The following is a 22,454-nucleotide window of genomic DNA, read 5'->3' on the forward strand; positions in this document are numbered from 1 at the left end:
AAGCCCACGCACCGCAAGGAAGAGTAGCCCCCGCTCGCCGCAACTAGAGAAAGCCCGCACGCAGCAACGAAGACCCAACGCAGCCAAAAATAAATAAATTAAATAAATAAATTAAAAATAAATAAATAAATAAATAAATAAATAAAAGGAAGCGACGGCCCTTAATTGCTGCGGGTAATGGAGGCCTGGCATCACGCTGGCTCCCAGCCCCCAGAACCTTGCATTTTCTGGCAACGGATGGCACATGGGGATCAGGGGGAACTGATGGCTTTGTGCAAAAATGTCCTCTAAGTGCTTTGTAGTGTGGTTGCTCTTCTGATTGCCTGTCAGGAGTGTAATTTTCATTAAATATTAAGGAGCTGTTTGTTAAAATAGTGTTGTCATGGTAACTGGGTGGGGGAGGGGTGCTGAAATAGTCTGGTGCTGCCCGAATTGCAGCATGTTAATCAAATGCTCGGTGCTCTTTAATGAGCTTCTCTGGGCACCTCCCCGTGACAGTGAATTTGGAGGACCCAAGGGCTTGGGGTTTACCCCAGTTGTCACTGTCAAAGATGTGGGCGCTCGTGAGTTCCTGGGGCTGTGCTGTGTTTGCTTGATGGATGGATGGGAGGGTGACGGACAGATGGATGGATGATGGATGATGGATGGATGCTGTAAACAAAACTTTAGACGTTCGAGTCTGAGCTGTCTCTCACAGCTCTTCCATTTTTCAGTTTCTCTTTTGCAGTGGAAAGGAATTTTGCCGGAGAGCTGGGAGAAAGAGGTGAGGAGAGTAGATGGAGGAGGGCTTGGCCTGAAAGGAGAGCTTATGGCAACGACAGGGAAGCAGCGTGGAAGAGTGTAGAACTGGACCACCGGGGTTCAAGTCCCCGCTCCGTCTCCTCTCCCTGTGTCATCGTGACTCGGCGACCTGCTCCCCCAGGCAGCTTCTGTTGCCCCAGACATCACAGGCGTTCATAGTGTGGGTCCCTCAGAGGGCTGGTGAGGGGATTCAAGGAGACGAGGAGGCTCGTAGCTCAGCACTGGCCCAGAGTAAATGCTCAATAAACCCTGAACACCTCCTCTGCTATTGCTATGGGCACGGCTGCTGCAGAGGGGGGTTACGAAAGCCCCCCTCCCCTCCGAGGGAAGGCCTCGCCATGCTTTCAGGGCCTAAAGGTCTAATGGGGCCCTGACCAGCCAGTGCCGGACCCAGACCCAGGTCTGCTTTACTCTTACTACCCATGTTCTTTCTGAGGTCGGCAAACCTTTCCTGGAAAGGGACAGATAGTAAATATTTTAGGCCTGGTGGGTCACATGCAGCCTCTGTCACATACTGTCGTCGTTGTTGTTTTTTTTTAAACAATCCTTTAAAATTATAAAGCCATTCTTAGCTCCCAGGCTACTCAGAGATAGGCCTGGTTGGCCAGTCCCTGCCATGCTGCCTTATGAGGAAATAGAGGAAAAAAGGAAAGCAAAGTAAAGGGAGATGTAGACATGTTTTTTTGTTTTTTTATTCCCCCCCACTAAAAGTAGGTTGAAGCTACACAGAAAAGAAAAATTGGGGTCCAAGAATTTGTCTGACTTTAAAAATCAAAATCAAACCAGCCACAGTGATTCACTATAGCCTTGTAATGCTCATTTCATTGTCCAGGAAAGGGGGGCAGACGGGAGTGGGGTGACCTGGCCAAAGTCACATCACTAGTAAGGGACAGAGCTGGGACATAAACCCAGGGGGTCTGGCACCAGACAACCTCCCCGCCACCCCATCTTCCTTGACTACTGTAGGAAAGAATCTCTATTTTCTATTATTCGGAGACTCCTGACATCCTCCATCAGCTGACCTCCTGGTTAAGAGCCAGACTTTGGGGTCTGGCAGGTCTGCAGTCCAGCCTCAACTCTACTGTCACTGCATCTATGACCTTGGAAGTCATTAACTTTTCGGTGCCTCAGTTTCCTCAATGGTAAGATGGAGAGATCTGCTGTACCTCCCTCTGGGTAGTTATGGGGATGAAATGAGTTAAGGGCATGTAAGGGACTTAGCAAATGGCTTTGCACAAGGTCAGTGTTGGATCAAGGTTAGAATTGATGATTATAACAATCACTGTGGCAGGCAGAATAACAGCCCCCAAAGATGCCCTTACCCTGAACCGCAGAACCTGTGAATATGTTATCTTAAATGGCAAAGAGGACTTACGGTAGCAGACGGAATTAAGACTGCAAATCAGCTGACCTTAAAATAGATAATCCTGGACTATCTGGGTAGGCATGATGTAATCACAAGAGCTAAGTTAGAGATGGAAGGGAGAGGCAGAAGAGCCAGCCTCAGAGTGACACGGCCCGAGAAAAACTCAACTGGCCATTGCTGGCCTTGCAGGTAGAAGGGGCCATGAGCTAAGGAATTCGGAAAGCTTCTGGAAGCTGGAAATTCAATGAAACAGATTTTCCCTTTGAGTCTCCAGATAGAAATGCAACCTGTTGCCATCTTGATTTTAGCTCAGTGAGATGCATTTCAGACTTCTGACCTCCAGAACTGTTAAGATGATAAATGTGTGTGGTTCAAGCCACTAAGGCATGTGTCACAGCAGCAATAGAAATAGGAAATTAATATACCGTTTGTCCTACACACGAGAGGACTCCCCAGTGTTGGGAGAGCCACCAGAAGCGAGCGTGGCATCCCACACAGTCTGGAGGAGGAGGCCTTCTCTGCACACTCCTCAGCCAGCAACCCTTGGCTTAGGGATGGACATGCAGCCTGACCCTCTCAATTCCAGGGCATTTGCCAGGATGATGACAGAAGCAACACCCTCTTTCTGAGGGGGCTGCAGAGAGAAGGGCCTGGGTCAGTGGGGGACACATGCCTTGGGAAAGCTGCGTAGGAGAAAGTTGAGGCAGGAGATGGAGAAAACCCACACCCGCCAGCACTGTTTAGATCCAGCTGGGCTCGAAGCCAGACCAGCTCAGACTTTTCAATTACACGAGCTGCTTTTTTGTTTTACACTTACGTCAATATGAATTAGATTTTTATTTTGTACCTAAAAGTCTGACTAATATAATCCAATATCCACTTAAGTACAGTTCCCTACTAGTTTCAGGTGTTATCCTCTCCTTGGCCGATACACTTTGGCCTCTAGAGTAACGTGGAGTGGGGTTTAGGAGTGGGCACTTAGGGCAAATTTTTATTTTTATGTTTTAAAATGTAAAACATTGGATTTATTTATTTATTTATCTGCCCCCACTGCGAGGCATGCGGGGTCTTAGTTCCCCGACCAGGGATCGAACCGGTGCCCCCTGCAGTGGAAGCTCGGAGTCTTAACCACTGGACCACCAGGGAAGTCCCCTGGGGCAAATTTTTGGATGGACGGCGGTAGGGGAGAGTGGGCTGCCATCTCTCCCTTCTCTCCTCGCTTCTCCTGCTTAGCTCAGAGATGTCAAGTCTACTGCTGCTGGCGGAAGAAGGAGTGAAGAGCCCCTCATGGGCTGCTGAACGGGCATGTGGTTTGAACTTGCACCTGGATCTGTGGGAGAACCAACGGCCCACGGCGGAGTCTTCATGTCTAGTGCATTAGGGCTGAGTGATTTTCACATTTGTGGCACAGGGGACGGTTGTGACTTGCTTTCCTGGTTAGGCTGTTTCTTCTGGTCTTGCCTCTTGCATGTTGATGGTGTCCCAGGGTTCTGTCCTCTGGCTCTGAGCTGTCCCCGAGAGAGCGCAATCCCCCCGTGGCCTCCCCTATCTCCTTCATCCGCTGTCCGTCCATCCTTATTCTGTCCCAGTAGGCCTGAGGGATGTGGCACATGTCCTTGGGTGACGGTGACGCCTGCCCTCCCTCCTTGAATTTTCATAGGGCAGCAAAGGTGGGGTGGGGCTATGTCGCAGTCGGGGAAGTGGATACGATTCGAAAAGAACCCAGGTCACGCTCGCCTTTTCCTCCCCCAAGCATACACTGGCCAGGTTGACAGATAATCACTGACCTATATAAGGATGACTCCTGAATTAATCCATCCCGACCTGAGCTTGCTTCTGTGTTCCAGGCCCATGCTGGACATTTCCACTAGGACGATGATACAAACACTAATCCTAGAATTACTATCAACACTAATACTAATGTAATTCTGGATCACATTTATTGAGCACTTCCTCTGTGCCAGGCATAGTTCTTAACACTTTCCATGTACTGACCGGAATGACCCTCTCGGGCAGCTGATTAGCTGCAAAATCCCCATTATACAGATGAAGAAACTGAGACTTAGGAACGTTAAAGGACCCCCCCCAGGATTTCAATTCAAGCCATTTGGACTCCTGAGACCACTTGTTCAACCACTGCTCTATGTTGTCTCCCAGGCCCCGGGCGTCCCACCGGTGTGCCCAGTGCCATGTCCCCAGTACCTTCTGCGACATACGCTACTTTTTGCCTACCTGTGCACTACCTGGTTAACGGGATCACTCTCCTAGATTCCCAAGCCGGGAGCCTGGGGCTCGCTCTTGACCCCTCCTTCCTCACTTTTCATGTTCAAGTCCAGTCAATGCTTTCTCTGAACTGGTACTCCTCAGCGAACCCCACTCTCACCCCTGCTGGGACTGCCTCGGTTCAGGTGGCCACACCCTGTCTCCAGGGTCATCTCTCTGCAGCTGCCCCCTGATTGCTGCCTTTCTCTGAACTGGTACTCCTCAGCGAACCCCACTCTCACCCCTGCTGGGACTGCCTCGGTTCAGGTGGCCACACCCTGTCTCCAGGGTCATCTCTCTGCAACTGCCCCGATTGCTGCCTTGTCTTCGATCTCTCTTATCTGCAGCCTACCCTCTGCGCTGTGACCATGTCAAGCTTCTAAACCCAAGGCTGCGTCGCTTGGTTTAAAACTTCTGAAAGTTGCTTATTGCTTCCTGCAAACAGTCCAGTCCTGAGCATGGCATTCGGGAACCTCTGCGGCTTGACTCAGCCGAGCTTGCCCATCTCAACTGCCACATGCTCCCCAACCAGGCTCTCCCTGCTCCAGCCACAGCAGGCTTCCCGACACCCTCCGCACGTCTTCCTCTCCCTCGGCACCTCTGCCCAGGCTGCCCCTTCCTCCCCTTCTGCAGAAATCCTACCCCTCCTTCGGGGTCTAGTTGAAAGCCTCCCTGAACCCACAGGTCGAATGAGGGACTTCATTTCTGTGGGTAGGAAACTGACTGTCTTGGTGTCAGTCGGGCGATCACACGACACACTGACTTCTGCATTTCTTTACCTACTGATTTTGTTTTACTGACACCTCTCCTCAGTGCCAGGCACTGCTCTAAGCATGTTTCATAAGCTCGGTAATCGTCATAACTACCCTATCCAGTGGCGCATTTTAAAGATGAGGAAACTGAGGCACAGAGACATTAAATAACTTGGTCAAGATCACAGGGCTAGCAAAGGTACAGCTGGGATTCTAACGGAGCCAGTCTGGCACCAGAGTGCACGGATTTAAGTGCTCTGCAGTGCTGCCTCACGCTGGGGGGTGTACACAGTACCCTCTGTGGGAGCCCAGAGAGGAGACAAGGGCCTCAGGGAACTGTGGCACCTGCTGAGTTTGGAGTGATGTGACGCCCCTGCCTGCCCAGGCCTCCGGGGGCCAGCTCCCCAGGCGAGCCTATGCCTTCTAACCCCAAGGCTTCCCCACGGTCCACGGTGCCCTCAGCTCCATCTTCAGGAGCTAGGAGTCTGAGGCCAGACAAGGATGAGGCGAGGGACGCAGGACGGGGTCCTTGCACCAGGGTGTGGCGCCTCAGCGGGAAGGCCGGGAGGGCAGGATGGGCCCCACTCCTCTTTTCCCTGCCAGTGGGACAGTAGGGTGACCACTGGCCACGCCTTCTCTGGCGGGGCTGCTGCTTAGGCAGGGGAGCCGTTCTGCTCTAGGCCTCGGAGAGAGGACAGAAGAGAAGCATGAGGTTATCTGACCCAGCCCACCAGGCCAGATGCTCAAGGTGGCCAGAATAACGGGCGTGCACGTGCCTGGTGCCCCCCTGAGAACCCAGCTCTGGGCCAACAACCCAGGAGGCCTAATGAGCTCAGCTGGGCTTCCAGGCCCTCCCCCTGCCCTCGGCTTCTGTGACCAGAGGCTCTCCTCCTCCCGCTGTGCATGAGTTCCAATCCCCGCTTCGTACTGATTTAACTGGTCTTGATGTTTAGTTAAGTGTAAACTGAATCCTTCTCTTGAAGAGTCTCAGAAACTGAGGGTGAAAGAGGAGTTCCAGTTCAGACTTCTTCCCCATTTTGAACAGGTAAAGCCCATCCTGTAGACACGCTCCCACTCAAATTCAGTGGGTGCCAACCTGGCGTTCAACCACCTTGGCGGTACACGCTCTCCCTGCAGTGGGAGTGAATTCGGGCGTTGACACTTGCTGAGCTGAAGGGAAGACGTGGTCCAGTCACTGCGGGGTTCAGTCCCCTCCAGAGACACCCCCTACCAAGACACTCGTGTGCATGCATGTTAGGACCCCTGGGGCGTCAGCTACTCCCTGCAGAAGACCGAGAGTAGAGTAACTCAAGTTGAAGGTTTAAGTGGACCTCTCCTAGTGGAGAATCATCAGCAATGAAAACTGAGCCTCTGGAAAACTAACAGGAGTCATTTGAAAGTATGATACTATTAAAACAATCTGTAACTTCATTTTTCTCATATTATAAGAAGAAAGCTCTTCTTTCAGGGTGCTTATGGACGGGAAGTGATAGAAGGGGAGAAGAAACAGCATCTTTTGACCATATTTTGTGAGCAAGAGCTCCTGCTAGGTCTCTGCCACATTTTATCTCATTTACTCTCCTGCAGAGCCCTGCGAGGTATGTTATATCCCCATTCTACAGATTGGGAAACTCAGGGGAAACCTAGTTCTGAACTACTTTGTCTCATCTTCTGCAAATAATTCTGGAAAAACAGCTTATTCCCAGCTAGTGCGGTGAAGTCTCTCTAATTCAGATCCCTTGGCAATTTGAAATAGAAGCAAAGCTGCCCACGGAATGATCTGCTACTTCAGAAAACGTCCTGCTTTTGTGAGAGTTTCGTTGGTATCCATCCTAAGCTCATAAACAGAGTAAGTGCCCTAGAAGTACAGGTCAGGGGCGCTCAGCCATACGGTCAGACATGCAAGCACAGATCACCGAGGCCCCTCTCTCCGCACCTGTCAGCTAGCTGGGCTGAGCCGACTCCGTGTACTGAAGGATAATAGAGCTCACCTGCATGCAGAAGACACCCTCAGATTAAGACTTTTCACTCACTAGGCTTGGTACTAAAGTGGTCCAGATTAATGAGGTTTTGCTGTGCTTTGCCTCTCTGATGTAAAACGAGTCTGCTAGGTAAAAGCACGAAGTGTGAGAGCAGGCAGGGGCCTTGGAAATCGCTTTGTCTCAGATGCCAAAAGGTAGCACGTGTGCTACGTCCTCCTTATTGCTCCCCAGCAGACATCACTAATCCATTGCAGCACACTCCTTCCTGCGTATGCCTCAGAATCCTTCTCCACACAGTGCCCCTGGCAGCCATGACCAATTGATCCGAATGGACGGGAGATGAAATCTATTTGCCACCCCTGACCTAGCCCAGTCGCCTCATGGGAACAGAGGTGGAACAGAAGCTGAGAGATGTCAAATGGCTGACGGAGCCAGGAATTGGGACCTCTTCTCTCTGACCGCTTTGCCTTTGAAGCTGCTCCCTGCCTCATCCCTGTCCCCTTCCCACTAAAGGTAGAACTGAAGTTGGGGTCGCTTGGCAGATGTTAGGGGGTACATAGGGAGAAGGAGACAGATATGAGTGACAGCTTTTAGGATCCCCATAGGCATAGGGGCTGTGCTTATGCCATAAACAATTTTGGCTTAAACTACCATCTTATTAAATTCCAGCTAGGATCACAGGGCGATGGGTCAGGAGAGGCAAAAGGTAGGCCCCCGAGTAAGCCTGTTCCATAGTCGCAGGTCTACCACTAATGCAAGAAATGTGACCCTGACAAATGCTTTAGGCAAATGCCATTTTATCTGAAATATGCTACAAATCTTGGGTGGTGAATGGTGCCTTTTGCGAAGTGAAGCATCGTTTTGAGAATCTGTCTTGAGACAGCCAGGCCTCACTGGAGAAGGGATGGTGAACCAACATTGACTGTGAAACTCCAGACTGCGCTACCCAAGCGCAAGTCCTAAACGATTTTCCATCTGTACCAACAGCCCCTCATACCCGTGCTTTTCACTTCTGCGAGGGAAGGATGCCCGCATTGTTTTCTCATTTATTGGGAGAAAGAGAGGTCCTGAGAAGTCAAACCACTCACCATGAGGCCCCCAGCTAGTAATAAAGGGCTGAGCTGCCCCTGCCTTTGAACCAGTGCTGGGACCACCAGAGGGAGAGCAGGAAAAATGGAGCCGCCCTTGACCGCCTTCTCGCAGCATCTCTGCTGTAGAGTGCGCTTAGGGGGAGTGATCACATTCCTCATCCCCTCCCTGCAGCTAAGCCAGGGCTTCTGACTCCCCGTCCAGTGCTCTGTCCTCTCACCTATGTTGCCATTTCCCATCCCAACATTGAACCTTAATCTGGGGTCATGTCCCACATCTAGAATGAGAATAAGGGCTAATATTTATTGAGCACTTACGATGTGCTGGCACAGGACCCAGCGGCTTTGCATGAATCAGTTCATTGACTCCTCACAGCCCCCTTATGCAGTAGGTGCTATCATGACACCCATTTCGCAGATGGGGAGACTGAGGCATAGAGAGGTGGGCAGCTTGCCTGAGGCCACGCAGCTAGCGGAAGAGGCAGGACTGGAACCCTGCCGTCTGACTCCAGGGGCCCTGCTCTTAACCACAGACACGGCCTCCTGAGCTGCCTCCTCCTCACTTTCCCTTTTAGTCATTCGACAATCACTTCTTGAGGACCTACTATATGCCAGGTCCTTTGAATCAAGGACACAGCCTCTGTCCTCAAAGCCCAACTCATGCTTGAAGACTTGCCAAGGAAGCATCAAGTCACAGCTGAAGCTCCTGTTCAGCCCCCTCCCCTTCCTCTCCCACCCGTCCGCCCACCGCACAGCACTCAGGACTCAGCTGAACGTACAGCCTCTGCACAATGACTGTCAAACTCGATTCTCGTCCAGGCTTCAGTTTCTTAAAGAAAAACCCCATCTCTGGCCTCCCACAGCGCCTTGCCCTCGCTACACATTTTGTGCTGCAGCTGACCCAGGCCCGGGGGAAGAAGACCCAGTTACAAAGCACAAAGGAAGCCCCCCGTGCTCATTATTCAGACCTTCAGACCCTCTCCCTGGCAATGGGTGTCTCTCCCGGGCAATTTCGCCACTGGCGTCTGTAGCGTGATTCTTCTTACGCTCACTGGGCCAGGTTTTGGTCACTGGAGAACGTGGTCCTACCAAAGGAGCCCAGCTCCCTTGGGGAAGCCATGCTCATGTCCTCCCACAGTCTGGGGGTTTGGGGAATCGTGCCGCAGCGTCCCCCGCCCCAACCCTGTGCCTCCCCTTCCGGTCTGTGTGGTTGGGATCCCGGGCAAGTCTCTTGAAGGCGCAACTCGCCGGCAACTCTTTTGGTGGTCCTAGTATGGGGGAGAGCTCCCTCGAGCCTCTGGTCAGAGCCCCTATCGCGCTTGGAGAGTTGCCCACCCCTTCACATAGACCAGGTGTTTGGGGTCACAAGTGTGATGTGTGGGCGTCTGGCATAAGCTCAGGTACAGCTGGCCGATGGACAACAGGTCTGAGGATAGACCGTCTCATCCAGTAGCTTCTAAACTGTCTTAAGGCGGCACCCTGCCCCATAAAACAGGCAGCGCCGAGAGAGTGTGTGTGTGAGCTCACAAGTTCCCCTCGTTCACTCTCCCTAAACTCTCTCCCTCACCCTCCTGCCCCGCCGGGATTCTCAGTCATCATGGAACAGTCTGTAAAACGCTACCCTGTCAAAACCCCTCCTCCCTTCAACATTTCCCATCCGTGCTTCTCCAACCTGTGCTTGAATTCTGCCAGCGACAGGGAACTCACTACCTCTAATGGACATCGATTTTACCGTTGTCAACCTCTTGTTAGGAATTTCCCCTTAGGCTGAGTCAATAGCTGCCCTCTTGCCAGTGACAGCCGTTCAAAGGTGCAAAGGTGGCGTTCTCACCTCCATTTACACACGTCTCCTCAGGGCTATGGTTTACAAACTGGTGTGAGCCCGGTAGTTCCCTCTCTAGTCCAAGCATACGTCCCTAACCCTGGTTACAGGGTTAGAGAACAATTCCCAGCACGAAGCCTCCGGATGGTGAGCCTGAGTTGTCATCTGAGCAAAGAGAGGTCGGCACAGCCACCTGCATGTTCCCTTTGCTTCTGGGGAGGGACGGGCAGGGACCCAGTGAATTCCAAGGGAGTCACACCTGGATTCTCTGCTCTGTGCGCCGTTTCCAGCTGCATCTGGAGGGAAACCGTTTCAGTGGCGCAAAAGCTCAGCTGCCCCTGCCCCTTCCATTCATCTCCCTTCCCTTCCTGAAATCCAGCTGAGGCCCCGACCTCCGCCAAACACACGGGTCACTCACCAGTCCCATATTGCTTACATCCTGGAAATCTTTTTACACTTTGACTCTGAGAGCAGACAGTGCGTCAAGACCTACAAAGAAGAGATACTCAATATTAAAGGCAGAACAAGGCAAATGGGGGTTCAACTCTCATTTCTAGAAGGACTAAGGCACTAGGATCCTGGGATGGAGATGGGGAGGAGAAAGAAAAAGGAAATGGTCAGGATCGGGGGGCTCTTTAAACTGCCCTCAAGAACCTCAGGGCTTTGGGACGATGCTGAGAAGAAGAAGAAAAAAAAAGAGACCCTTACTCTGGGTGAGTCAGCAGTTTTTTGAGAAGCAGGCCTTTTAGAAGAGCGAAACTAAATGCCAAATCTGCTGGGTGGGGCTGCGGAGGCGGCTCTTGAACCCCACTCCGAGTTTCCTTGAGTCTTTGGTGTCCGTTCCTAGCAGCAGCGGGGGTTCCCGGCTCCACGTTGGTGAGGGTGGAGGGGGAAAGCTCTGCACGCAAGGCCTCGAGTCCGAAAGATACCGCAGTCCTGAAAACAAAAGCCCCCGACGTGGATTTCCATCCTGGGAGACACCCGCCGGGCGAGCCCTGTGCGCTTTGAAAATTCCTCAGGAGAGCTGTAGCCGGAGGAACATGCGTGCGCCCGGCTCGGAGGATGCGTTCCCCGCGTGGCAAGTCGAGGCCTGAGCTCTAGAGGTTTCTGCAGTCAGGCAGAGGCCCACCTGCAGCGCACACGTGAGCGTGGAGAGCCTGCCGATGAGCTGCTGCCGGGGCCACGCTTCTCCTCGCTCCCCACGCCCTGCCCACCTTTAAAGCCAAACTTGTTTTTTCTTGTGGCCCTCAGAATTCTGAGGGGAGCAGAGGTTTCTCTATTCGTCTACCGCTGTTCTCAAAGGAGCACCCTTTGGGGGGGAAGAATCTTCACGGCAACAGTTTCTATTGACTGAGTACATACTATATGGCAGGCGCTTCATACCCCGGATCCATAGTCAAAACTGAAATCGCATCACCTGGGAGCTTGCTGGAAGGGGCGGTTCTCGAGCCCCACTCAGCCCTACAGAATCAGAACCTGCTTTTCAACAAGCTCCTCAGGTGATTCCTGGGCACATTAAAGTCTGCAAAGTGTGCATTTCTAATCCTCTTAGTCAGAGAAGGAAGAAAAGAAGTCAGGAAGTTGTAGCCCGTTCCCAAGGTGAAGAAATAGGTTCAAGAAACCACAGCATGGCTATTATGATTTTAGAGCTGCTGCGTGGTGGAGCTCATTCAAACCCGTGTTCATGTGATTCCGGAATCGGTGTTCCTTTCCTCTGCACGATTTTGGGGAAACAAGATGAGAGGGTGATGGGACAGGCGGGCCTGGCTTGGTGGGAGGGGCCTGGGGAGGAGCAGCGGGCCAGGGGTCGGCTGATGACCTCAGGCCTGGAGACGGAGGCTGCCGGGTGAGCTCTCAGAGAGGGAGGCATCAGATACTGTGGAGGCAGGGGCTCCACAGAGGCCGCCGGACGCCGGCAAAATTTCCCAAAGTTCATTCAAGCTTCTGCATTGAATCCCAGGGATTAATTTATTTTGATTCCAGTTTAGCTGCATTTGCCCTCTGCCCTTAGAACTAGCCATCCAGCAGGAGAAGCTACCCTAGGAGGCAAGCTAAGCTGAGTATCCCAGCACTGATTTGCAGGAAGGACAATACTCTGTAAAGCCCCTTATAGTTTAGAAAGAACTTTTCATCCACCAGCTAATCTGCTCTTTCAAAGAACTTGGGAAGTGTCACTAGTGCTACTCTGCAGTTGAGGAAACTGAGGCACAGAGAGGTTAAGTGATTTTCCCGAGGTCACACAGCTTTCGGGCAGGCTGGGGTTGAGGTCCTCTAAGTCCACGTCCAGAAGTGTGAGCTCAGCTGCTTCTGATGGGGGAAGCGATCACATCACAGGTTTATGATGCCCTTGCTTCGTGTCACCCCACTCCATATGTCTTGCTTTACCTTCTGCTAACTGAATGGGTTTACTGAATAGACTCATGAACCAAGAGGAAAACAGTCTACAACCCACACAGGGTGTGTGACTGGTACCTTACCTGATGTAAACTGGCCAGTGGGCATTCTTGGTTTATCAGTTAGTCATGTATTCCATTATGTAATGGTTTGATCTGCTGCACTTGCTTCCGCGAGGAAGATTAGTGTATATAAGGTATATAGGGGTCAATAAAACCTGGAGTTTGCACTGGTTCATAGGCAAATGTTCCCAGCACATTAATATTTTGCACCACCAAGTGCGGGCAGCTGGATGCAAGGTACACACAGCTGGGTAGAACAAGCCACGGGGGACTCCGCCCTCCCAGCTCCTCCTCTGGGCTCCAGTGGCCACGTGCTCTGTCTTAGCCACTCCTGTTTCTGGTTCTTCCTGGTCTTTGTGCAAAGGCCATGGGCTAGAGAAACCATGTGTCCCTCCTACACTCTGGCAGAGCCTGAAACTGCTCTTCCACGGGGAACTCCTGATAAAGATGAGCTGCCCCCTTCTGTCTCTAAACCCATCAGCCTCAATCCTTCTCTAGCCCCTTCCATCAAGTTTTCCCCCTTTTAAAAATAATAATATTGTCCTATAGTTACTCAGGTCCTAAAGTTATTGCTATATTTGTTTTCATCCAAATTTTTCAAAATATAAATTTATTTATTTTATTTATTTATTGTTGGCTGTGTTGGGTCTTTGTTGCTGCGCGCGGGCGTTCTCTAGTCGCGGTGAGCGGGGGCCACTCTTCGTTGCGGTGCGCGGGCTTCTCATTGCGGTGGCTTCTCTCGTTGTGGAGCACGGGCTCTAGGCGCGTGGGCTTCAGTAGTTGCGGCACACGGGCTCAGTAGTTGTGGCTCACGGGCTCTAGAGCGCTGGCTCAGTAGTTGTGGCGCACGGGCTTAGTTGCTCCACGGCATGTGGGATCTTCCCGGACCAGGGATCGAACCCGTGTCCCCTGCATTGGCAGGTGGATTCTCAACCACTGCACGGCCAGGGAAGCCCCTCATCCAAAATGTATCATGCCCTTTGAACTCTGCTTGGTATCATCACCTGGATTGTGCTTCATTACAGAGTCACATGAATTGTGAATGCTCTGCTACAGCCCAATTGTTCCCAAAGCGCTGTGATTTTTGAATTTTTCAGAGTGCAGGGTTTTATAGGCACGCATATATCATTTTAGAGCAGAAATGCCTGCATAATGGAAGTTATATTACAGGTACTAATATCGATATATAACAAATATATAATATATAGTTATTAAATATTGAACATGTTACTATTATTAAATGTTGAATATTTTAAACATCTGATGAACAACCATCTATTGACTATCCATATATACCTGATTCTGTGCTAAGCACCAGATAGCCATAAATAAATAAATACATACATACATAAGACCCAATCCCTACCCTTAGGAAACTCACGGTATAAAAAAGGAGAAAGATACATAATAAACTGAATGTGAGGAAGGACAATGTACATAGAGGTGGTACAGGTGGGAGAAGTTAATGAACGCCCCATTTGTCTCAGGATAAAAACCACACTGCTTACCCCGGGGTCTTGGAGCCTGAGAGGTCTGGCCCCTGCTCATTGCTCCCCGCGCCCTTTGCTCCACAGTGTTCTAGGCTCACGGATGCCTAAGCTTCTTGAACCCACTATGTCCGCTGCAGCCATATGGCTATGCTGTCTTAGACCCTCTCTCTTCAATGCTCTGTTCTCCTTCTTCCCCAAATTAACCCCGAGTTACCCCGTAGGACCCAGGGTGGTAACACATACAAAACACTTAGAATCGTGTAATCAGGCATGATAGCTACTATTATTATTGATAATACTTATTATTATCCTCAGCTGACTAGGTGCTTCTTCTTAAGCACAGAGGCGTGGAGTGGGGCTTGGCTGGGGCCACACAGTGAATTCTTCTCAGAGCTGGGGAGTCTCAATGAATCTGTTACATCCTCCCCATTTATCCTGGAACTCAGCTCCGCAGCATCACCCACTAGACACTGGATCCTTCCTTACCAGCATGGGGGCAAGAGCACTGGTCTTGGAGACAGGACCTCTGAGTCTGGTCCTGGTTCTCTCACACGCTCGTTCTGCGCCCTGACGCCAAGCACCTCCCTCCCGGGGACCTTGGTTTTCTTAGCAGCCAAGTGGGGCTCTAAACAGAACCTGCCTCCTTGGGTTGCCTGGGGGATCCAATGCCACGGTGCCGACCGCAGTTCCTGCACGTGGAAATGGCAGCTTTCCTCGCGAGCAGCATAAATGAAGTCAAGGGCTTTTCGCTGTCCTTCGAGCTCTTAATGGGCACACATTTCCAGTCTTCCTGGCTCAGAACTCCTTTCCCCAGAAAATGGTCACATGGCACAAAATCCCAATGAGGAAAAATCTGCCTGTAGGATTTTCCCTACAGGTCCCTCCTATTCCCTTTTGGCCTAGTTTAAACCTACCTAGATGGCAAGACAACTGCAGAGGGGGGAAAGAGGAACGGTGATTTGACGGTCTGCAGAAGAAGAAAAACACCCTTCCCCAGGGTCACTCCCTCTCACGTAGTTTATTCCAGTCCATTTGTTCACTCGGCAGACGTTTAGCAGATGACTGAGAAATTCTAGTAAACAGGCCATGATGTCCCGAGGTGATGGCCTCATATGGAGGAGAGGGTGAGGGACCCGTGGAGGACAGAGTTGGCGAGTGACCGTCTCAGGCCAGGGCCAGTGCAGATTGGATACGAGAGAGGAAGGTCAACTTCAACGAAGGTGGAAAACTACAGGCCGCTTCTGTGCAGCCATCATTCTGCGAGCCAGAAGTGCAGCCTTAAGTTGCCTGTCTTTGCTCCAGAAAATGTTCCACTTTGGACACCAACAACAGCCTTTAATTCATAAGAGCCAGCAGCGAATGACGAGCACAAACGCCAACACTTCCCCAAGGCTTGCTCTGAGCCAGACGCTGAGCTGGGCCCTCCACATGGCTCGTCTATCTTTCCCGCAGCAAGTCTGACGAGCACGCATCCATATACCCCTTTTACAGACAACAAACCTGCGTCTTAGAGCGATCAAACACGTTGCGTGTGTCATAAGCGTAAAATGTCCAGCACCGAGGTTTGAGCTCAGGCCTGACTGAGGGTAGTCTTTCCATTCCCCCTCCCATCCCCGCCCCACTGCCTCTTAAACTTTGGCTCCATGACTTGAGCTGCTGGCAAACTGGGCCACCTCTCCCGTCACCCCTAACCTGGTCTTCCACTGAGACGCCCCCAGGAGTACGGAGGAGGCTGAGTTCATAACCTCGCCGACGTGCGAGGGTGCAGCTCGACACCTTGAACGTTCACCAGGACACTGAATTCTACTCTAGAATTGATCTGTATTGGTTTCCAAATATTTCCCCCTGAAAACTGTCAAGTACGATCAACACTCCACGAAGATGTGCCCAGCAGCGGGCAGGGCAGCGTCTGATTTGCTCACTGCTGTCTCTTCATTCCTCCAGTAACTATGGGGCACTGACTATGGGCCCGTGCTTGGGGACGTTAGGTGAGCCCTGCCCTTGCAGTTGGGTTGGATAAGAGACTCCAGTGGCGTGACGGTGCTACCTGAAGCACGTGCAACGGTGGCAAGATAGCCAGGAGAGGCACGTGAGGATACGGCAGATGGGGGGGGGGGGGGCGGGGCGGGGAGCTGGACCTGAAAGGCAGGCAGCAGCAAACCTGGCCAAGAGGGGAAGGAAGAATCGAGAAAGCCAGAGAGAGCGTGTATGGGGCCGAGGGGGAGGAGGCATACTGGTCACCAAGCAGTGGAAGCTGGCTGGGGTGGCCACAGCCAAGCAGGGCAGAGAAAGAGCAAGTGCCAGATCTTCCAGGGACTTGCTGGCCTTTAAGAAGCTGGGTCCCTATCCCTGTGAGTGACGGGAAGTCACCGAAAGAGTTGGATTCTCAGTGTCTGCAGTTCTCCACACGTGGTGGCCCTCAGTAGTATTTGTTGAACGGAGGGTGGAATCTTATTTACCCCCGGCCCCATCAAGGTCCTCCAGCAATCTGAGAAGCACCGCCTGGGACTCTGCCATCTCTACAAAGGGCAACCACGGGACAATCTGATTTGTGTAGGGAAAAATTCTCTCCGGGCACCTGGCCTGAGCCTCCTTCTGTCAGGCCTCGGGGAACCGTGGCTCCGGCGTGGCTGCTGGCAGATGTGCGGGGATGAATACACCTTTGATTACAGCTCATGTTTCCGAGGGAAAGACACAGCTCCCTGGAGATTGGGAGTCTATGAAAATGAACCCTTGCAAAAGAGATGTAAGTGAGCTGGAAATACAAGCCCTCTGGGCGGGTGGTGGTTTCTTTCTTTAAAGTAAACAACAGCAGAGAGGACCAGCCTGGACGAGAAGCAGGTTTTTTGTAATCCCGAACGGGCGGGACTCAAAGGCAAGTGGCAGGAGGTGGTTAAAGGGACTGGTCTGCGAGAAAGTGGTACCTGCTTAGGATATGCGGATGTGATCTCCGAGAATGGGTGTCTTTGTTTCCCTCCTTGGTGGGGAAACTCAGCCCCTGAGGACATTAATTTAACCCAAATTTCTTTACCATAGGGAGACTCACAGACCCAGTTTAGAATATGATTTCTACCATTTAAGAGCTTTGTGTCCACAAACAAATTATCTTCTCTTCTCTGAGCCTTAGTTTTGCCATCCACAAAATGGGAGAAGAGGGGGCTTAGATAATATTATGAAAGTAGGCTGAGGTTTGAACCCAAGCATGTCTGAATACAATCCTTCCATTTTTCCCCACACTGCCTCTTGAACTTGGGACATGTACCCCGACCCCAGCCCCGATTATCTGGCACATAATAGGTTCTTAATAAATGCTGGTTACGCCTCCCTTCTTTCACATATTTCTTTCCTCACTATGTTGAGTATAAATCAGGGAATCCAGGAGGTGCTTTATAAAGCCATGTACATCGGGTCCTCCTATGTGCAATGCAGCAGCTGAGAATACAGAAAGAAAAGGCAGCTAGCTGTGTTTGCTCTCCTCGACTCTTGTTTCGAACCCTTTATTAAATATCTTAAGTATTACTTGCCTTCAGGGTCAAAATACAGTTTCCGGAGAGTTCCACTTTGCACTCATAAAGGATTCTCGCTGAAGTCTCTTTCTTCTTAAAATTTTTAAACGTGTGTGTGAGAGAGCATAAATGGACTGACTCATAGCTGGAAAAACTCTCTCTCCCTAACACATTCCAAATTTGTCGAGTCACATGAATTGAGTAAGAGCGCTTAATGTGGCTTCTAGCCCCGAGCTGGCGAGCAGTTACGCCAGAGACGGCTCTTCTCTCCCTTCCCTGCCCCCTGCTCCGAGCCAGTGTAGCCGGGGAGGCTCTGCAGATGGCAGTGAATACCCAACGCAGGCTCTGTGAATGCAAGGATTGGAAAGGATCTGGCAACTACCTAAAGCCAAGCTCGAATTCTGCAAGGCGGTGTAATATTTTTTCAAAAAATCAAATAAAAATTTGCATATTGGATTGTCAGAATCTCCCAACTTCACTTATTACATCAAGTCTATGCTGGGCATGACATCAAGCACTTGACAAACATGACTCGCGTAGTCTTCACAGCCACCCTGTGAGGTAGGGGGTTAGGACTTATCCTCATTTTACCAGTGAGGAAACTGAGGCACACGTGTTAGTAATTTGTCCAAGGTCCCACCGTGTGTAGATGGTGGAGCTAAGATTCCACCCAGTGCAGCTCTAGAAGAGACGCTCTTACACATCTGACCATTCATTCTGAAAGGAAAGAATCCTTTCACATAGAAGAAAGAAAACTCCATTCATTCTGCAAATATCTACCCAACACTTAGAACACAAACACCGCAACAGATGTCACAGAGGAGGCTGGTGATAGGCACGGGCAAAATGGAGGCAATTTGAGTTTGGAATTGTGTAGAGGAGCTATGATGTATGCACAAATAATTACAATACAAGTAAGTAAAAATGGCACCAGCAAGATTATAAAGTGGGATGCATGGGGAAGGCTTGCTTAGGTGCTGACTCTGGCTGGGGTGATCTGGAAGGCTTCCTGGTGGAGGTGCCATTTGAGTTGGATTGAGGGATGTGTAGCATTCAGACAGAAGCTGACTGGAGGAGGTCCTGGTCACTTATCCCGGTGAGTACAAACAGATGGCTGACGGCCCTGGGAGTTCTCATCTTGGTTCTGACTTGGGACCCACCCACCCCAGGAAAGGCTGAATCTCCATGTCTGGCAGGTGAGGTGCACAGGCAGAGGGGAAGGAGGGAAAGAGGTGTCCAGGAAGGAGAAGATCAGGGAGAGAAGGCAGGACGCTGGAGCAAGGGGGGGAGGGGTGCAGCTCTGGCCAAAGCTAGAGCTCCAGTCCCACCTCCAAATGGGCTGGCTCACATCAGGTCTCTGGCTCTTGGGCCTCAGTTTCTCCCATCTACAGGGAGGAACATGAAGGAACTGCCTAAATAGTCCAGCTGGGCGGAACCTTGGAGAGCTCCCAATTCATCCCATCCATTTGTAGATGAGAGAACCAAGGGCTGGAGAAGCTGGGCTTGTGCAAGTCCTTGGATTCGAATCCGAGTTTGTGGGATGAGGATGCAGGGGTCCCATCTCCCAGTCTAGCTGCTCTTCCCACAGCCACGCCTCAAGGGGCATGCCGACCTGTGTCAGAAGGCCAGGAAACTCCAGGCACATTGTGGAAGGGGAGACGTGCCTCCGCTGGTCCACGGGCATCGAGTCCTCTGGCCCCCGGTGGCCCCGGAAAGCTCGGCCACAGTCCCGAGAGTGCAGCCCTGGCCCAGCCCCCCAGCACGGCCTCCTCTCTCTGCCCTGGCTGGCACCTATCCTCAGACTGCCCCTGCCCCACACTGAGGAAGTTTCCAGGAAACCATGACCAGTTCTCCGCGGCCACGGCTCTCCCTGACAAGACGTACATCTGGTTATGGCTCCGAGTGCTGGATTTCCGCCCGGGGGCCCTGCCTCTTGAGTGGGGGAGACCCACCCACCCCGCCGTGACAGCGAGGGCTGCTGCCCTTATCGGCGCACGCTGAGGTCATCCACGTGGTGCCCCGGGCTCCCGGCCTGGCATTGCTCTCAGAATCGGCTCAGGCCTGGGCAGTCTCCCAGGGTCCCTCAGACACCAGGTGCTTCGACCAAACTCCCCTCTCCCCCGGGATGCTCGTTCCCCGTCCCCCCAAGCGCCACATCCTCCTCCTCCACTGCTGTCCATTTCCCAGCACTCCAGCCCTCAAGGCGCTGCTCCCCTCGGAAAGCCGGGCTCGTCTGGGTCCTGCTCCCCGGAGGGCTGGGCAGAGGTCCTGTGTCCCCCCAGGGTGGTGGCCTCTGAGGGTGGGAGCACGTGCAATAGGACCACAGCCATCAGAATGAATACCGCGGGCACCGAGGGCGCCCACCTTCAGGCCTTCATGACTGCTACTCCCCCGCCTGGAATACTCTGCCCCGAGTCTTTGAATGGCCCTCAGCTTCTTGTCAGTCACCTCCCCAGTGAGGCCTTTCCTCCCCTGCTGCCTTCTGCTTCTTTCATTTCCTTATGGCCTGTGTCCCGTTCTCAAATGACTGACGTGTTTGCTATCTGATCGCATAATTCCTTGTTTATTCTCTGGCTCTTCAAGGAAGAATGAGAACAAGGGGTCTGCTCTGTCCTGCTCGCCACCGGCTCCCCAGCACCCAGCAGACAGCCTAGCATGGAGGATGTGCTCAGTAACTGTTTCTCCAGGGCGGTCATGAATGCTGCTGGGCGTGGTGGATGTGCATGGATCTTGCTTAACCCTCATGCAAACCCTGGGCGGTTGGTGTCATTGTCCTCCTTTCACAGTGAGGAGTGCGAGGCTCAGAGAAGTTGGGTAGGTTGTCTAAGGTCACCTGGCCAGTAAGCGGTGGAGCTAAGTATCAGACTTGAATTTGCCTGATATGAAAGCTCGTGCTTTTGACCACTGGACTCTGCTGTTTGCCTTCAATGCTTTCAGAATCCCCATAGTGAGGACACAGCAAAGACTTGTGGATTGAATGATCTGGAATGCCATGTGTTATGGACTGAATGTTTGTCCTCCACTCCCCAAATTTATATGTTGGAGCCTTAACCCCCAGTGTGACTGTATTTGGAGGTGGGACCTCTAAGGGAGGTTAAATGAGGTCATAACAATGGGGCCCTGACCCCATATAATTAGTGTCCTTATAAGAAGAGACAGCAGAGAGCTTGTTCTCTCCGAGTGCACACACCGAGGAAAGGCCATGTGAGGACACAGCAAGAAGGTGGCCACTGGCAAGTGAGGAAGAGAGTCATTACCAGAAACAGAATTGGCTGGAACCTTGATCTTGGACTTCCAGCCTCCAGAAACTGTAAGAAAACAAATTTCTGATGTTTAAGCCACCCAACCTATGGTATTTTGTTGTGGCAGCTTGAGCAGACTAATTAATACACCACGTTTTACAGAAGCCAAATTGCCAGGTCTAGGAAGGTAAATTCTTCCTTCTTTCCTCCCCTCCTTCCCTCATTTAAGTACTGACAATGGAGAGAAGCACAAGAATCCCGAGGAGCTCCCAAGAGTCTCAGACTGGTGGCCCATGGTTCAAACACCAGCCACAAAGTTGTTTTGTTGGGCTGGCGTGTGTTTTAAAAAAACCCACAAGGAATCAGAATGCTCTTAGGCGGGGCACACATTGTCCGGTGCTTCCACCAGCCACACGGCTCCGGGCTGTCCTTTGTCCCTCTATCTGCGGGCTATGTTAGGTGCCAGTGACACCGGGTGAGCTATGCTGCAATGGGGTGTGGTTCAGGGTGCCCTGGGACAGAGTGACACTGGGCAGGGAGAAGGGCATGGGAGATGGTGGGTCAGAGGAGGCTGCATGGAGAAGGTGGCTTTGGCCTGGTGCCTGGAGGATGGGCGGGAAATCATCAGTCAGAAGGGGAAGGAGTGTGCCTTCCAAGGAGGGCAGCAGAGAGGCGAGGTCCAGAGCAAGGGCATGGCCTGAGCAGGGAGCAGCTGGTAGCTGAGTGGGGCTGAGAGTGAAGGTGGAGGGGCTAGGACGTGGGCTGGAGGGTAGGTGCCGTGGGCACAGGGAGGCCCTGCACACCACGGCAAGGAGTTTGGACGTTGTCCTGTCCAGGAGTCATGACCAGCAGTCCCGGTAGGCTTTAACCAGGGAGGGGTCACCGGACAATCTGTGTCAACGCGTGCAGAGCCTGGGTTTACCGCCTCCTCGTTGTGTGACTATAGGCACGTGTCGCCCCGGGGCTGTGTGGTCTCAGGCACCTCATCTGTGAAATGGGAGTCCTAATGCTCTATATCTCAAAGGGGTATTGCGGGGATTAGAAGGACGTAAAACCTGAAAAGCCCCTAGCACAGTTCCTGGCACATCAAAGGTACTCAGTAAAGGATGGCCACCGTTCTGACAGGAATTTATTACTAATCTAGCGGTGGCAAGAGTGTAGGAGGTGGCTGGGAGCAGTCGAAGACTCTGTTTGCTAAGATTATTACAGTAAAGTAAGAAAAACCCTGAGGAAGGACCCAGGAAATACTCATAGGAGATAGGAGGAGATAAATGCACCCTTAAGGTGAGCCTTCTCAACCTCTATTTCCTCGTCTGTAAAATGGGACTCTCCCTGCCGGTGCACACAGGGTCTCTATGTGAATCAAGTGAGAACAGAGATGTGAGAGTGCTTTTAAAGTTAATCGACACCAGAGGACCATATGGGTTTCATATATATATTTTTATCACACAGAGGGGAAACATGTCTGGGGGTAGATGAGCACCTGTGGGCTCTTATTTCTGCAAACAGTCAAGGCAAGAAAAGTAGCAAATGACGGGACAGCAAGACACAAGAGAGAACCTGATGGAAAGGAAGCCCGGATCGTGGATCTTCCTGTGACAGCCTTGATCCTGCTGCATCTCAGTCACCTATACTTCTTTTTTTTTTTTTTTTTTTTTTTTGTGGTACGCGGGCCTCACACTGTTGT

At 51.7% G+C, this 22,454-nt stretch overlaps 1 protein-coding gene across 10 annotated transcripts in view; it reads right to left on the reverse strand.

Annotated features, from left to right (window-relative positions):
• The window catches only part of ZHX2 (zinc fingers and homeoboxes 2), a 182,777-nt gene that overhangs the window by 96,334 nt on the left and 63,989 nt on the right, over window positions 1–22,454 (reverse strand). For 8 of the 10 annotated variants that reach the window (XM_028500435.2, XM_028500427.2, XM_028500434.2 and 5 more), the window contains one exon: window positions 10,492–10,562. The exons of the other annotated variants lie outside the window; for them this stretch is intronic. The gene's annotated coding sequence lies outside the window, so the exon portion shown is untranslated. The remainder of the gene's footprint in view (window positions 1–10,491; window positions 10,563–22,454) is intronic. 10 annotated transcript variants of the gene reach the window in all.

The sequence above is a fragment of the Physeter macrocephalus genome, chromosome 15 (assembly GCF_002837175.3).
Source record: "Physeter macrocephalus isolate SW-GA chromosome 15, ASM283717v5, whole genome shotgun sequence".
In the NCBI taxonomy this organism is placed as follows: domain Eukaryota; kingdom Metazoa; phylum Chordata; class Mammalia; order Artiodactyla; family Physeteridae; genus Physeter; species Physeter macrocephalus.